General features: G+C 38.7%; 1 long non-coding RNA gene and 1 pseudogene across 1 annotated transcript in view; one reads left to right on the top strand and one right to left on the bottom strand.

The window, feature by feature from the left end:
* Window positions 1-15,781, top strand: part of LOC143684122 (uncharacterized) — a 193,696-nt gene that overhangs the window by 77,577 nt on the left and 100,338 nt on the right. The gene's annotated exons all lie outside the window — the stretch shown is intronic.
* On the bottom strand, window positions 8,936-11,300 carry LOC143682400 (putative pyridoxal-dependent decarboxylase domain-containing protein 2 pseudogene; annotated as a pseudogene).

The raw sequence follows: 15,781 nt of genomic DNA, 5'->3' as shown, positions 1-15,781 counted from the left end.
AATTATTAAACCCATAGAAGAAAATGTAGGGGAGCATCTTTAGGACCCCATGTTAGGCAATAGTTCTCAGACTTTACACTCAAAGAACAAGCAGCAAAGAAAAAAAAATAGATAAATGCGTCTATTTATCATCAAAATGAAAAAAATAAAAATCTAAGGATTTTATTGTGGAAGTAAAAATACAACTACTGAATGGGAGGAAACATTTGGAAGCCACCAAATGAAGATTTCATATCAAGAATATATGATGATATCCTACAACTCAACAGTAAAAAAGACAAACAACTGAATTTTTTAAATGGGCAAAAGACTTTAATAGGCACTTCTTTGATGATATACAAATGGCCAGAAAGCACATGAAAAGACACCCAAAGCCATTAGTTATTCTGGAAATTGAAATGAAATTCACAGTGAGATACCACTTCACACACACTAGAATGGCTACTATTAAAAAAAAGCAGAAAATTAAAGGATGTAAGAAATAAGATCACTCATTCATTTGATAGAAACATAAAATACTGCAGCTACTGATGAGCTTCCCTACATTTTCTTCTAGGGGTTTAATAGTTCTAGTGCCTATATTTAGGTTTATGATATATTTTGAGTTAATATACTGCTATATAAGGGTTCACCTTAATTGTTTTGCTTATGGACATCCAGTTTTTCAAACACAATTTGTTAAAAAGGCTTATCTTTCTTCCATGGAGTGTACATGGCATCCTTGTCAACAATCAATTGGTCATTACTGTGAGGGTTGATTCTGTACTCTCAATTTTATTCAATTGGTCTATATGTCTGCCATTGCAGGAGGAATTTGGTGATTCCTCAGAAATTTAAGTATAGAATTATATGACCTGGCAATCCCACCTCTTGGTGGCCATCCCACCTGACAGACCTGAAAGCAGGGACTCAAACAAATATTTGCACACCAATGTTCATGGGGGCATTATTCATGATTGCCAAAATAAGGAAGCAATCCAAGTGTCCATCAATCAATAATTGGATAAATTAAATGTAGTGTGTACATAGAATGGATTATTACTCACCATGAAAAAGGAACAAAATTCTGTTATACACTATAACCTAGATAAACCTTTAGGACATCACATTTAGTCAAATAAGCCAGACACACAAGGACAAGTACAGTGTGATATTGATAAGAAATAATTGGAATAAGCAAACTTGTAGCATCAGAATCTAGAATATAGGCTTCCAGGGAATGGGGAGGAGTTAGGTAATGAGGGCTTAATGCTTGGACCTCCCAGGGTTTCAATTTGGGGTGATGAGAAAGTTGTGGTAATGGGTGGTGGCGATGGTAGCACAACAGTGCGAGTGCAGTTGACGGCACTGGATTACATATTTGAATGTGGTTGAAAGGAGAAATGTTAGGCTATATATGTTAATAGAGTGATTTTTTTTTAAATGTAGTACTATACAACACAAACAGTAAATGTTATTGTGAATGATGGACTATTGTTTATTGTACAATTACAGAAAATGTCCTTTCATGACTTGTAACAAATATACCATACTAATACAAAGTGTTAATGATAAGGTGTTAAGTGCGAAATATGTATTTTATGAATGATTTTTCTATAAACCTACTATTCTCTAATTAAAAAAAAATGTACATCTTTGTAAAAGTAAAGCTCAAAATTGTTATCTTAGCCTGCATAGCTAAACCCATGATTATATGTTAAGCATAATGAATAAATAAAATGGCAAATTCTTAAAATAAAAACAAATTTATTCCAAATGAAAAAGCATATACCTACTGACTGTACTTCTTACCCACTTGTGCCACTTCCTTTTTTGTTCAAGCTCATCAACCTCAATACACAGGGCCTTTTGTTGGAGCGGTCAAGTTCAAATATGGTAGATCACATTGCTTCTGTGTTAAAACAATCCAAGGTTTTCCTTTCCCACATAGAAGAAATTAAAAGTGTTTCCAATGAACAGCAGTCAGCTGATGCAACCCTCTTTCCACATTTCCTTTCTCCCTCTTCTCCTTGTTTTTCTTACTGCTCCCAGGAGCCTCACTGCCCTCTGCTGGTCACCGGGAATGATCCTGCATTGGGGATGAGTTAATTATGAATCACCCACCAGTCACTCTCTCCCTAGGTGGGCTCTCATCTACTCAACACAAAACTCTGCCTCCCACCAAAGCAAAACCTGTTGGTGAGAGGCAATGACAGATCCACTCACATGTAGTGTTTAATTCACTGCATGGATTTCAGTGAAGCAATTCCATGAAAGCCACTTAAGAATTGAAGACTGAGTAATTGGAAGCTAGAATTAATTATAGTTCTGTCCATAGATAAATGTGCACTAACAGAGTTAAAAAAAATGACACACTGATCCACTGATTACTCAGTAAGATTTTATTATTGGCTGATACCAATTAAGAAAGTTAATGGATAAAATGGTAGCTATTTTCCCTTTGGACTCAAACAGCTTGATAGTGTGTCTTTGACCATTTTACATCTGCACAGCAGATGTAAAATGGTCAAACTCTTCCGTTCCCTGTGTCCTCACCAACATAGATACAAATGAAGACAGATTAGTGGGCATTATAGGAATTTTCCGTGAAATAAACACATTTGCTGACCTCTGTTGCATTGAATATTCACTCCCTCCTTCTAATCTTACTGATATTCATTCGTCCTGAATATCAGCAGACAGATGGAAACTTCATGCATGAGGATTGGATGGATACTAGTAAGTCATTATTTTTAGAGTAAAATTTGTTTTACATTTAAAATAGCCTGAGAAATAAAACAATGGCTAAAAATCCATATCATTATTATCTGGTGTTCTAATTATTTATTGTTACAATGCTACGTTTCCTTAGAATGAAATTTAATGGAAGAAAATAATGTATTTGTCTTCCTTAATTTAGGAAGGGTTATGATTTTTAAAATTCTTCACTTATTTATGCTATCTAGGTTCAGAAATGCATATAATGAACAAAGATTGTACCATTTATCTTAATAAGCTGAAAGTGTGTTCAATGTTAAATGAGGGCGGGCCACGGTGGCTCAGCAGGCAAGGACGCTTGCCTGCCATGCCAGAGGACCTGGGTTCGATTCCCGGTGCCTGCCCATGTAAAAAAAAAAAAAAAAGTTAAATGAAATCACATTTAATGAAAGGTGTATGAGAAATAATAAAAGAAGAAAATTAAAAATAAGTTTGTTGTGTTTATATAAAACCATACTCAAAACAAAGAAATAAAAAAGCAATAGTTTTCAAAGCACTCTTCCACTAGTAGTTACAGGGCAGATCCCGCAATTTGTCATGGGCTACCATACCATCCTCTCAGATTTTTCCTTCTAACTACTCCAGAATAGAAGAGGCTAGAAGTCTAGCATAAATATTTTCTTATCATCACAATCAACTTTTTTTGTGTGTGTGAAAAATAACATTTATACAAAAAAGCAATGAATTTCAAAGCACAGCACCACAATAAGTTGTAGGACATATTTCAGAGCTTGGCATGGGTTACAATTCCACAATTTTGGGTTTTTACTTCTAGATGCTCTAAGATACTGGAGAATAAAAAGAAATATCAATTTAATGATTTAGCAATCATTTTCATTTGTCAAATCCTACCTTCTCTGTAAAACTCCACCATCTCCTTTGATCATCTTCTTTTCTGCCATAAAGCATGCAAAAAAAACAAAAACAAACAAAAAAATGTTTAAGGGCTTGGCCTATTGCTTTGCAGCCCCAGATGTTTGGGACAGTGATGGGGTTTCCTCAGTGGTGGAGGTTGATGGCTCCATATCTTTCTTCCACCCCTCAGGGGACTTTGCGATGATGCTTAACATTTTAATTTTTTAATTTATTGTATTGTTTTTGGTTTGGAAATGTAACTGTAAAATAAAAATAAATATTTAGAGAGCAATCAGGGAACCACAAATTTAAAAGAGAAATTTTGTTTAAAATAGTACATGAATATAGTCTTCCTTGAAAATTATATTATGGTTAAGAATAAAATTCTCACTGATTATCCTCTCCTCAATTTTAGTATCCAGAGAAAAGCATTGCTTTAATAAGTTTGATATGTTGTGCTTTAGTCCATTCCTAATAAACTTACATTTGCATACATGTACCCATAGATGAGGTATAGCAAGGGTCAGCAAATCACAGCCAATTACATGTTTTATACAGACTTCAATCTAAAAATGGTTTTTATATATGAACATATAGAATCATCGGACAGAAAACACTAACTTTGAAACCCAATTGAGCAAATTGCTGTCCCCTAAAAGGCATATTAATTCTTTGTCTTAGTAGAAATATATTATAAAAAACTTGTCCTCAAGTATTACTATTTGAATTTTGCTAATAAAAATATCTGGAAAATTTTCTCTTGTTATGTAAGTATCTGTATAAATTCTCAGTTTATTTCTTGGCCTTCAAGATCTAAAATATTTATTATCTAGTCTTTCACAGAAAAAATTTGCTGATTTATGATTTATAGCACTGTGTGTATGGGTGTGCATTTGTTTATATAAATTGTAACGTACCTGAAAGATAGTTCTAAAATTTGCTTTTCTTATTCAATATTTGGAGATCTTTGTAGGTCAGAATATATAGTTCTTCCTTATTTTTTCCTTATTCCTATAAAGGCTGCACAGTATTCCATAATTGTATATATAATTTGGTAATCTAGTCCTATTGATAAATATTTAAGCTTTTAAGATATTTTCCCATTAAGTAATTATCCTCTTTCTAATGCCAGAGAAAGGTGTGTGAGCCTTTCTCTGGCATTAAATATGGAGAAGTAGTGTTGTTGCATTTTGGGGTAGGTCCATTAACAATTTTACTAGATGATGAAAAGTTGGTGTCTAAACCTAGTTGGAGCAAATTATAGTCCCCCAGCAATGTATGAGATTTGTTCAACAAATGCTATTTGTTCAATAGCATTATCAACTTTGAAAATTTTTGCCTGTCCAATAAAGTTAATATTTTCTCAGTTAAAAAAAAAAGCCACACTCCATTTTCAGCCTTAAATTATTGACAAGTGATTAAGTCAGATAGAATCATCAAACACCCTGTCCTGTAGTATTTTTTCCTATTTTATTAATTTCACCCTAAAAGACACAAACAAATATAGATAATTGTGCAGGTTTGAAGCTGTTGTGCACCCCAGAAAAGTCATATTGTTTAGCCCTGATTTAATTTTATAGGGTGGGAGGTTTTTGTTTAAGTTGTTTCCATGGAGCAGTGACTCATTTATAGGTGGGACCATTTGATTAGGTGGTTTCCATGGGGATATGTCTCCACCTTTTTGATATGGGCCTCTGACTGACAGTCCTTTAAGAAGGAACCATTGTGGAAAATACTTCAGAGCCCACACAACCAGAAACTTTTGGAGCCATGGAAAGAAAATGCCCCCAGGGAAAGTGTCTGAAAAAGCCTGGAGAGAAAGCTAGCAGATATTGCCATGTACCTCTCCTTTGTATGGCAACTGAAAACTTGTTCTGAGTTTTACAAATCCAGAGCCAAGGGAAAATTGTCTGTAACTGACTTTGATGAGATCTTGGTACTCTTTCTTACTTTGTGTTATATTTGTGTTGTTACTGAAAAGGTTTATGGGTTTGCAATATTGTGATGGAATGAATGTATTTTGCGTTTTGGAAGAACATGTCATTTTGGGATCCAGAGGGTAGATTGTGCTGCCTTAAAACTGTTGTTTACCCCAGAGAAGCCACGCTCTTTAATTGTGATTTAGTACTGGAGGGTTGCATCCTTTGATTATGTTGCTTCCATGGAGATTTTCCACCTAATTTTGGGTGGGACTTTTTGATTAGGTGGTTTCCATGGATATGTGTCACTACATAATCAATGTGGGGCTGCTTATTGGAGTCCTTTAAGAGGAAACCTTTTTGGAAAAACCTTCAGAGCCCACACAGACAGGGACCTTTGGAGATGCAGAAAGAAAACACCCCTGGGGAAGCGTTTGAGGAAGACTGGAGAGAAAGCCACCAGCTGTCACCATGTGCCTTTCCAGCTGACAGAGGGACACTGAACATCATCCAACCTTTCTTGATGCCTTTATTTGGACATTTTCATAGCCTTAGAATTGTAAACATCTAACTGAATGAATTCCCTTTGCAAAATCCATTCCATTTCTGGCATATTTCATTCCAGTAGACTTTACAAACAAAAACAATACATTAAAAATATGCCCCTGTATGGTCATGGTCATATTTTTTTACTCAAACACTCAAGGACAGTTAGTAACTTTTTACAATGAAGAATTCACAATGTTTTATATAAGGACAGGAGTGGAGAAATATCAAACCAAACTTTATCATTAGAAACATTTAAAAAAATATTTTAAAAGTTTACCTATTTGACTGACATATATCCCAATTTTTTTTTCTCTTAATGCAATAGATGGATTCATTTCTTATAATAGATTGTAGAACATTAAATTAGAGATATTAAATGATAAATTATTTCACTTCAAAAATATTCCAAATCCAATGGCCAGCATTCATTCTGTGACTGTTCCACTATCCACAACCATGGAAAGAGGATGGTCATAATATTTAAGAGAAGGAGTTAAAGGGCAGAGTGTGGGAGGTTCAAATGGGAAATGCATTCTTAAATATTTACTAAATTTACAGGAAGGTTAAACAATAAAATCTGCACAAACAGAAGGCATTGACTTGTCACTTCATGTGGAATTTCCAACTGCAGTATTTCTTCACATTGATACTATGGGAACTTGTCTCCATATCTTTGTCATCTCTTCTCCCCTGTTACATAATATATATTTATTTATATTGATCATATAGGAAAAAATAGATGAACACAAGAATATGGAAGTGGCAGAAATGCAGTAGATAATGTCATGCATTTTAATAGAGAGAAAGAGGAAAAAAAGCTTGAAGGGAAAATACAATTATTTAACTTATTAGATGTGAGGGAATACCGAGGAGACAAAATTTTAAAGTAAATAATTTGGGGAAGCTGAGGCTGACAATTTTGGCTCATGTTTGATACCTCCAGTAATTAGGTTATGTATCAAATGGAGCTCTAAGTATAAAACTATATGTAATAAATAACTTGAGTATGATGGAGAAAATAGCCATGCATTACCTAAATTCCTTATTAAAATACTGAAATTTGTGAACAGCCATAAACTGAATGGTCTTTAGAGACAAGTAGGCTAAAGAGTTTATGGAATATATGAAGAGGATCAATAATAAATAGTTCAAGTTGTTTTTTTTTAACAATTTCAAGAACCTTTATTGAAACCAACATTCAACTTTCTTAAGGTTGAAATTCTGTTTCAGCAAAACCAATTAACAATTCCAAATAAAAAACATTTAAAAATTAATCTTGTTAAAGGTGATAATTTACCCCTCCCCCATTTTATCTGCTATACTTCATTGCACCAAATAAACAGATAGGGAAGACTTTAATCATCTGCACCCCCCACCCCACACAAGAAAAAGGTAAACTGCACTTTCATGAGTGCCTAGTGTCAGAAATGACATGAAATCAGAGTATAATTAGGCTTAATGTGGTATAAGGCTTCCAATACTTACAGTTCACAAACCCAATGTGAATTCCCCACCATTTTAAAAAAATCTACACAGTGAAATTGCTGGACTAAAAAGGCACTGGGGCCATTACTTGTGATAAATGAAGTCATGCAGTACTTTTGGAAAAATAGAAACAGGCAGTAATTAAGGGCTTACTTCTAATTACTTCAGCAGCAGTCTGGCTTGATCAACCGGAGGAAGATGACTTTTCTGGTTCTCTTTCCTAAGTTGGGCCCAAGAGGGTGGGTTGTTAAAGGAGCAGAAGCTACAGAAGTTTCATAAATGTGAGATAGGTCAAAGGTATACTTACTTTAAACTTAACTAGATGCTAGACTGCATATTTAATAGTAGGTTCTTTTTATTATTTCTTTTCTTTCTTTTTTTTTTTTTTACATGGGCAGGCACTGGGAATTGAACCCGGGTCCTCTGGCATGGCAGGCGAGCATTCTTGCCTGCTGAGCCACCGTGGCCTGCCCAATAGTACATTCTTAAGGGTAGCATCTATCAGATGTTCCAATATTAAACATAGAAATGAGTACACGCCATACTTATGTGCCAATTTAAAAGTTTTACCAGCTTAAAAAAATTATGTATATATGGTCAGACTTCTCAGTTATTCTTAATAGATGAGTTCTTTTGATTTGTTTACAAATAGTATGTAAAGGAAGAGAGAGATTTGTGGCAGAGGAAAATCACAGACAGAAGCACTGCCCAGTCTAACTTGCTTGATAACCCTGCCACAGCTTGAGTGGACACAGTCCTTATGTCTTCAAGAAAAGCAGCAGTTGGGGATGGCCAGAGAGGGCTTCTGACACAGTTATTTACAATCCCACTGAAACCCATTCTCCTTTAAGTCAAACACAATCCAGCTGTATATTTCAACTTGATCAAACTAAAATACCAACTCAAACAGATGGCAAAGAATGCTGTCTCCTCTCTGCAGAAGTACAGCAGAGAACCAGGAGAGTTCTAAAAGAAAGCTGTTTTATGGAAAAATTATTATATGCAACCTAATAATTACACTTATACTTAGAAAGATATGAGCAAGTATTTCAAGTGGCAGGCACTTGAATTTTCAAGTGTTCTTTGTTAATAAAAAGTGTTTGTGCTAACTCAGGGGAAAAAATGGTATTACTATAATTGATTAGGACAAAAACAATAGTTGTTTGTTGTTCAACATACCACTAAATTAAACATTCAAATTGCCCTCCTGGAAAGCCTGGCTTTTAGGCACATATTTGTGCAAAAAATCCCAGTTAAGCACAAATAACAGTAATTCCTTTGTTTTAGCATGTGACACAGTTCACATTTTCAATATAACTTCATGTTCCCTGAAACAATATTCAGTACAGTCTCAAGCCAAACACTGAGTTTTACCTCAAGCTCTCTGGCTTTTCTACGTGTGGACAGTCATCTCTGGTCGCTGGGCCCTGTCCTGGAGAGCCTCAGTGTGGCCTGCTGCCTGAAGGATGGGGTCCCTTGGGCTTTGCCCAGGGCTGTTTACTTCTAGGGTGTCTTGTTCCAGCCCACAGGACAGTTGCTCCATCTTTTCTAAGTCTTCAGTGTGACTGACCGAGCTTGTCTCACTGAAAGCATCTGAACCTCTTAGGGACCTTTTAAAAGGCTTCGGGCCGGGAAGTCTCTGTCTAGTGCAAGTGCCTGAGGGGGTTGGAGGCGGCGTAACTCCTGTACCTTGTATTTTGGAGACATGTATGTTCTGTGGACTCCAGAGATCCTGCTGTTAAGTTAAAAGTCCTTCCCTTTCATGCAGCTTGTACTGGGGAAAACCAATTCAGCACAGATTCTACTGCAGGGATCTGCCATAACACTCCCTCTTCCAGAAGCCGTTCCTCATTTGCCTTCCGCAGCTGAACCTGTGCTTCCTGGATTCCTTTCCAAACAACTTATGTCATGTTTTCAAGAAGCCTTGAGTTTTCCTCAATTTCTCGGGCTTTGACTGCAATGGTCTCCACGAGTTCTGAAATACTGACATCATCGCTTGCCATGCCAGTGTAAATACAGCTCTTCATACTTTTATACTCAGGGCCCATTTTAAATGTAAGGTCAGATTCCAGTTTCTTTAACTTTTGCAGGAGTCCAGCATGGATTTTCTCTCCTTCAGGATCTAATTTCAAACAGCTCTCATCATCATTTGCATGTTCATACCTGACAACCCCTATTCCAGGCCAGTTGGGGTCATCAACATATAAAAGACCTTCTGTTCCTTCTACCTCCTGCTTGAACTCTCCTCTCAGCTGGAGGGTACAGGTCAGGACTGGCAGCTTGCTCTTTATGCAGGCTATGAGCTGATCCACATCTTCTCCCTGAGTTCCTAAAACTGCTGCTGTCATCAAAGGGCTGAGCCGCACACACGTGCCCTCGACTTCCAGATCCATGACAGTGAGGCTGCTCGCAGGCAACAGCTGTTTCAGCTGTCCTCCCAGCCAGCGATGCAGTGCATCACAGGAGTGCCTCTCCCGGCCGACTACATGAAGGCACCATGTTGGGCACCGGTGCAGCCTTATGCCCTGAATTTGGGCCTGGTAGTTCCTGGAAAAATCTGAACACCACTACTGGAGAACTCAGCTCATCTTCCACCAAGATTCTGATGTGGTTTACTTTCTTCAAACTTTCTTGCAACCATTGACCCAGTTGACAGGCATGCTTTATTCTCTCCACAATCCCATCAAGTCCCAAGTACTGTAAAGATAACCACAGTGGCAGGGCACAGAGTTTGTCTGCTGGCTTATTTGATGTAAGACCTGCAACTAGGGTCAAGGCAGGATCGTCATGTTTATAAAGCGTAACTGCAGGAACAGCTGGCAAGCCCAGCTACGGGCCAGGAGTCAGTGTCATGCTATCACATTTGATGCAGCCAGCACTGAGGAGGAGACATAACCTAGAGCCAATGTTGCCAGATTCACACCCTCCACATGAAGCCACATGCCACACTTCTCACAGAGTTCTTTCAAACATCCAGTCTTGTCTGTGTGTCCTACTGCTGCAGTACCAGCATTTGCAACAAGCAACAGGGGCTGTCTTCCTCGTTCTGTATCTTCTTTAATCGTTTTTGCCAAGAAGACAACATCCATCTGATGCTGAGATCCAAACATAGTGTTACAGGGCACACGACACAAGCAGGGAAAGGGCAAGCCAAGCTGATTGCAAAGATATTGGCCCAGGCCAGGCCTAGCAGCAGCACTAAGATATATAACAGGTTTTTTGTTACATAACACATTAAATCCATCCACCACGAAGCCTTCATAGCAAGAATGAATGGCAAGCCTACAGATCTTTGCAAGTCTGTCTCTTTCTTCTTCATGGAAATAAGCACAGCCATTTTCATACCTGAAAATTCTGCATAACCATAAGGTAGTATCCGAAAGTATCCTTGTTGTAAGTTTTTTCAGTTTCTCTTTGTCCAGAGTTGAAATATAAGCTCCCAAACTGTGGCCTAACAAAGCCATATGACCTTGTTCTCCAATATTCTGGATTCGGGAACACTGGGGCTCCTCATCTTCATCTCCATGCATCAGATTTTGAACTAATAGGAGGAAGCTCACCATATCTTGTCCACTGCCCTGGAGTGGCCCTGGGATGTCTCCTGATATGAGCATCTTTTTATTTTCCTCCTCTGTTCTTCTTTGACTGTCTTCTAGCATCTTCATCGCTTCCTTCAAATTTTTTTACCGTTTCGGCTAATGTGGGGTCTGCTATCTTCTCTAGGGATGCGTCCATAGCTGACGCGGTCGGCTGAGCTCGATGGTGTGCCGGCAGTCCCGGGAGCTACTTCTGCCTCCCTCGCCCAGCTGTGGTTTCCACGCTGGCAGTTCTGACGTCCCCCAGGCCAACAGCCAACGGGCTGGGAGGAGGAGGAGCCACTTGGGGACGCCACCCGGTGGAGGACCCGTGGATACCCGGGAGGCGGGGCAGGGCCTAGTTCAAGTTTTTGATCTCAGAATTATTTGCTTCTCAAATTCTCTGTAGTTCTCTAGAAATCGAGGTTGTAATTGTTATGAGCAGGATATAGTAGCAGCAAACCTAGGGCCCAATTTAGCATTACTTAGTTGGTTACTTTCAATTTATGTAGAGTGTTGGAAAGGTTCTGTAAAGGCCAGTAGATATTTGGGCAATGACCATTCTAACTTCTTCGTGTTAAGAAAGGGTGTTGACATTATGGGTAGGAGTATGCAACATCTTTCTTCAGTCTTTCAGCATCCTTCGTGGAATACATTTGAACTCATGACTCTCCCCTTATGTGGGACATGACTTCCGGGGGTGTAATTCTCCTGGAAATTTGGGGCATGACTCCCAGCGATGAGTCTGGCTCTGGCATCATGGGGTTGACAATGCTACTTGATCCAAGTGGGGGAAATAAATAGATAAAAATATAAGGTTGCAGTGGCTAAGAGATTTCAAATATAGTTGAGAGGCCATTGTAGTAGTTACTCTTATACATGCTTCAGCTAGATATTGTATATTGCACTGTATGCCAACGCCCAGCAAACAGTATCCTGAAAACCCTAAAGCATGCCCAGAGCTTTCTTTATATAGATACTTTATACTATAGAGCGTCTGAGACGCTATAATAGTTTCACTCAGTTTATTTCTCAGGAACCTAAAACATCCAGATTGTTCCTATGCCAGTTAAACCCTGAAACCCAAGGTACCAGTCTCTCTGAAAACAATAACCAATTGCAACCCCTTACCTATAATGTCAACACCCTTTCTTAACATGAAGAAGTTAGAAAGGTCATTGCCCAAATATCCATAAAGATTGAGAAAAGGACAAAATGAGAGGGAGGAGTTGCAACATAGAAGATAGTATTTAACAAATGAGCATGACTACTAAATAATTATATTGACATTTCTTTTAAGTCTCCAGTGTATTAGAAGAGCTAGAATGAAACACCTGAATTTGTGGACTTGTAACCCATACCATACTTTGAAGTTTTTTCTATAGCTATTTGTTAAAATGAAATCTATCACTTTTCTCCATATATGGTTTATTTCACAATAAGAATTTTTTTAAACTTAGTCTTGATAAATCAATAACCCATTTATTCAAGACCAAAAGAACCTCTAAATAAAAAAGAATCTTACTTTTCAAATATTTCATACCATACATGGCATATAACAGATTAAAAGAGAAAATGACACTAGTCTAAACCTTTGGCTGCTACCCTATTTTTAATCCTCTGTACTAAAAAAAAATTCTAAACATAGAATTTTAAGATGGTATAATATTCAACTTTGTATGGGTTCTTCTATATTGTTCAACCTTTAATTTTACTGTGTTAAGATTGTAATGTGGGACCCGCCCACTCTCCTTCTCCCCTCTCTTTCTCCGCCGGCCCGCACCCCACAGCAGCCGACCCGCCCGCCCTCCTTCTTCCCCCTCTTCCCCCTCCTGTTCCGGCGCCTCTCCAACCACCACGGTGCCCTCTTCCGCCTTCACCGGCTCCTCTGCCACCAGCCTCGACAGCCTTGCCACCCTCACCTTTCCTCCTCCAGAACAGCTACAGGGGGAGTGGAGACAATACAGAGCAGCTCCCGGAGCCACGACGGAGATCAAAGGGACAGCGTACCCCATCCTGGAACGGCTGACTGTCTGGGAGAACCAGCTCCAGTGAGATCACCGAGGAACGCGGGCTTTCCTGGGCGGGACGGCAAGCGGCTGGAATCCCTCCCTTCCTCCTTCCCAGGCCAGCTGGCAGAACTGGGCAGGTGGTCCCCTCAGGCCGTGACGGCTGGCGTCCCCACCACGCGAGGCCCCCCAGACCAACTGAAAGAGTTGGGTCAGAAATCCCCAGACTGCGGAGAATGGTGACCAGGGGGTCCCTTCCAAACAAGTGACTCCCCAGTCCGCCTGGGAACAGTGCACTCTCCCGGGCTGCGAGATCTGGTGCCCTTCTGCCACGCTTGGCGCCCCGGGCCAACTAGGAAATTTGGGCGGGCGCTCTCACGTGCTGCGGCGGCCAGTGACCCTCCCCGCGTTCGGACCCCCGGGATGGCTGGCACTCTTCCAAGACACTTTGGCTGCCAAACCTCCCCTACGGCGAGAGTTTTCCAGAGTTAAAGGACCCACAGCAACTTTTACTGGTGGATCCCATAGACAAACGTGTGCCATGAGTGCCACCTACTGGACAGGATAAGAAAAACAGAACCCAGAGATTTCACAGAAAAATCTTACAACCTGTGGGGTCCAACACTCAGGGAAATCTGACTAAATGCCCAGACGCCAGCAGAAGATAACGGATGATGCTCAGAAAATTGAAAATATGGCCAAGTCAAAGGAGCAAACCAATAGTTCAAATGAGATACAGGAGCTGAAACAACTAATGCTGAATATACGAACAGAAATGGAAAACCTCTTCAAAAATGAAATCAATAAATTGAGGGAGGACATGAAGAAGACATGGGCTGAACATAAAGAAGAAATAGAAAAACTGAAAAAACAAATCACAGAACTTATGGAAGGGAAGGATAAAGTAGAAAAGATGGAAAAAACAATGGATACCTACAATGATAGATTTAAAGAGACAGAAGATAGAATTAGTGATTTGGAGGATACAACATCTGAATTCCAAAAAGAAACAGAAACTATCCGGAAAAGAATGGAAAAATTCGAACAGGGTATCAGGGAACTCAAGGACAATATGAACCACACAAATATACATGTTGTGGGTGTCCCAGAAGGAGAAGAGAAGGGAAAAGGAGGAGAAAAACTAATGGAAGAAATTATCACTGAAAATTTCCCAACTCTTATGAAAGACCTAAAATTACAGATCCAAGAAGTGCAGCGCACCCCAAAGAGATTAGACCCAAATAGGCGTTCCCCAAGACACTTATTAGTTAGAATGTGAGAGGTCAAAGAGAAAGAGAGGATCTTGAAAGCAGCGAGAGAGAAGCAATCCATCACATACAAGGGAAACCCAATAAGACTATGTGTAGACTTCTCAGCAGAAACCATGGAAGCTAGAAGACAGTGGGATGAGATATTTAAGTTACTAAAAGGAAAAAACTTCCAACCAAGACTCCTACATCCAGCAAAATTGTCCTTCAAAAATGAGGGAGAAATTAAAATATTCTCAGACAAAAAGTCACTAAGAGAATTTGTGACCAAGAAAGACCAGCTCTGCAAGAAATACTAAAGGGAGCACTAGAGTCAGATACAAAAAGACAGAAGAGAGAGATATGGAGAAGAGTGTAGAAAGAAGGAAAGTCAGATATGATATATATAATACAAAAGACAAAATGGTAGAGGAAAATATTATCCAAACAGTAATAACACTAAATGTTAATGGACTGAATTCCCCAATCAAAAGACATAGACTGGCAGAATGGATTAAAAAAACAGGATCCTTCTATATGCTGTCTACAGGAAACACACCTTAGACCCAAAGATAAACATAGGTTGAAAGTGAGAGGCTGGGAAAAGATATTTCATGCAAATAATAATCAGAAAAGAGCAGGAGTGGCTATACTAATATCCAACAAATTAGACTTCAAATGTAAAACAGTTAAAAGAGACAAAGAAGGACACTATATACTAATAAAAGGAACAATTAAACAAGAAGACATAACAATCATAAATATTTATGCACCGAACCAGAATGCCCCAAAATACGTGAGGAATACTCTGTAAACACTGAAAAGCGAAATAGAATCATATACCATAATAGTTGGAGACTTCAATTCACCACTCTCATCAATGGACAGAACATCTAGACAGAGGATCAATAAAGAAATAGAGAATCTGAATATTACTATAAATGAGCTAGACTTAACAGACATCTATAGGACATTACATCCCACAACAGCAGGATACACCTTTTTTTCAAGTGCTCATGGATCATTCTCAAAGATAGACCATATACTGGGTCACAAAGCAACTCTTAACAAATTTAAAAAGATTGAAATCATACACAACACTTTCTCGGATCATAAAGGAATGAAGTTGGAAATGAATAATAAGCAGAGTGCCAGAAAATTCACAAATACATGGAGGCTCGACAACACACTCTTAAACAACAAGTGGGTCAAAGAAGAAATTGCAAGAGAAATTAGTAAATACCTAGAGGCGAATGAAAATGAAAACACAACATATCAAAACTTACGGGACGCAGCAAAGGCAGTGCTAAGAGGGAAATTTATTGCCCTAAATGCCTTTATCAGAAAAGAAGAAAAGGCAAAAATGCAGGAATTAACTGTCCACT

The sequence above is a fragment of the Tamandua tetradactyla genome, chromosome 5 (assembly GCF_023851605.1).
Source record: "Tamandua tetradactyla isolate mTamTet1 chromosome 5, mTamTet1.pri, whole genome shotgun sequence".
In the NCBI taxonomy this organism is placed as follows: Eukaryota; Metazoa; Chordata; class Mammalia; order Pilosa; family Myrmecophagidae; genus Tamandua; species Tamandua tetradactyla.
This window is presented reverse-complemented; position numbering and strand designations above follow the sequence as displayed.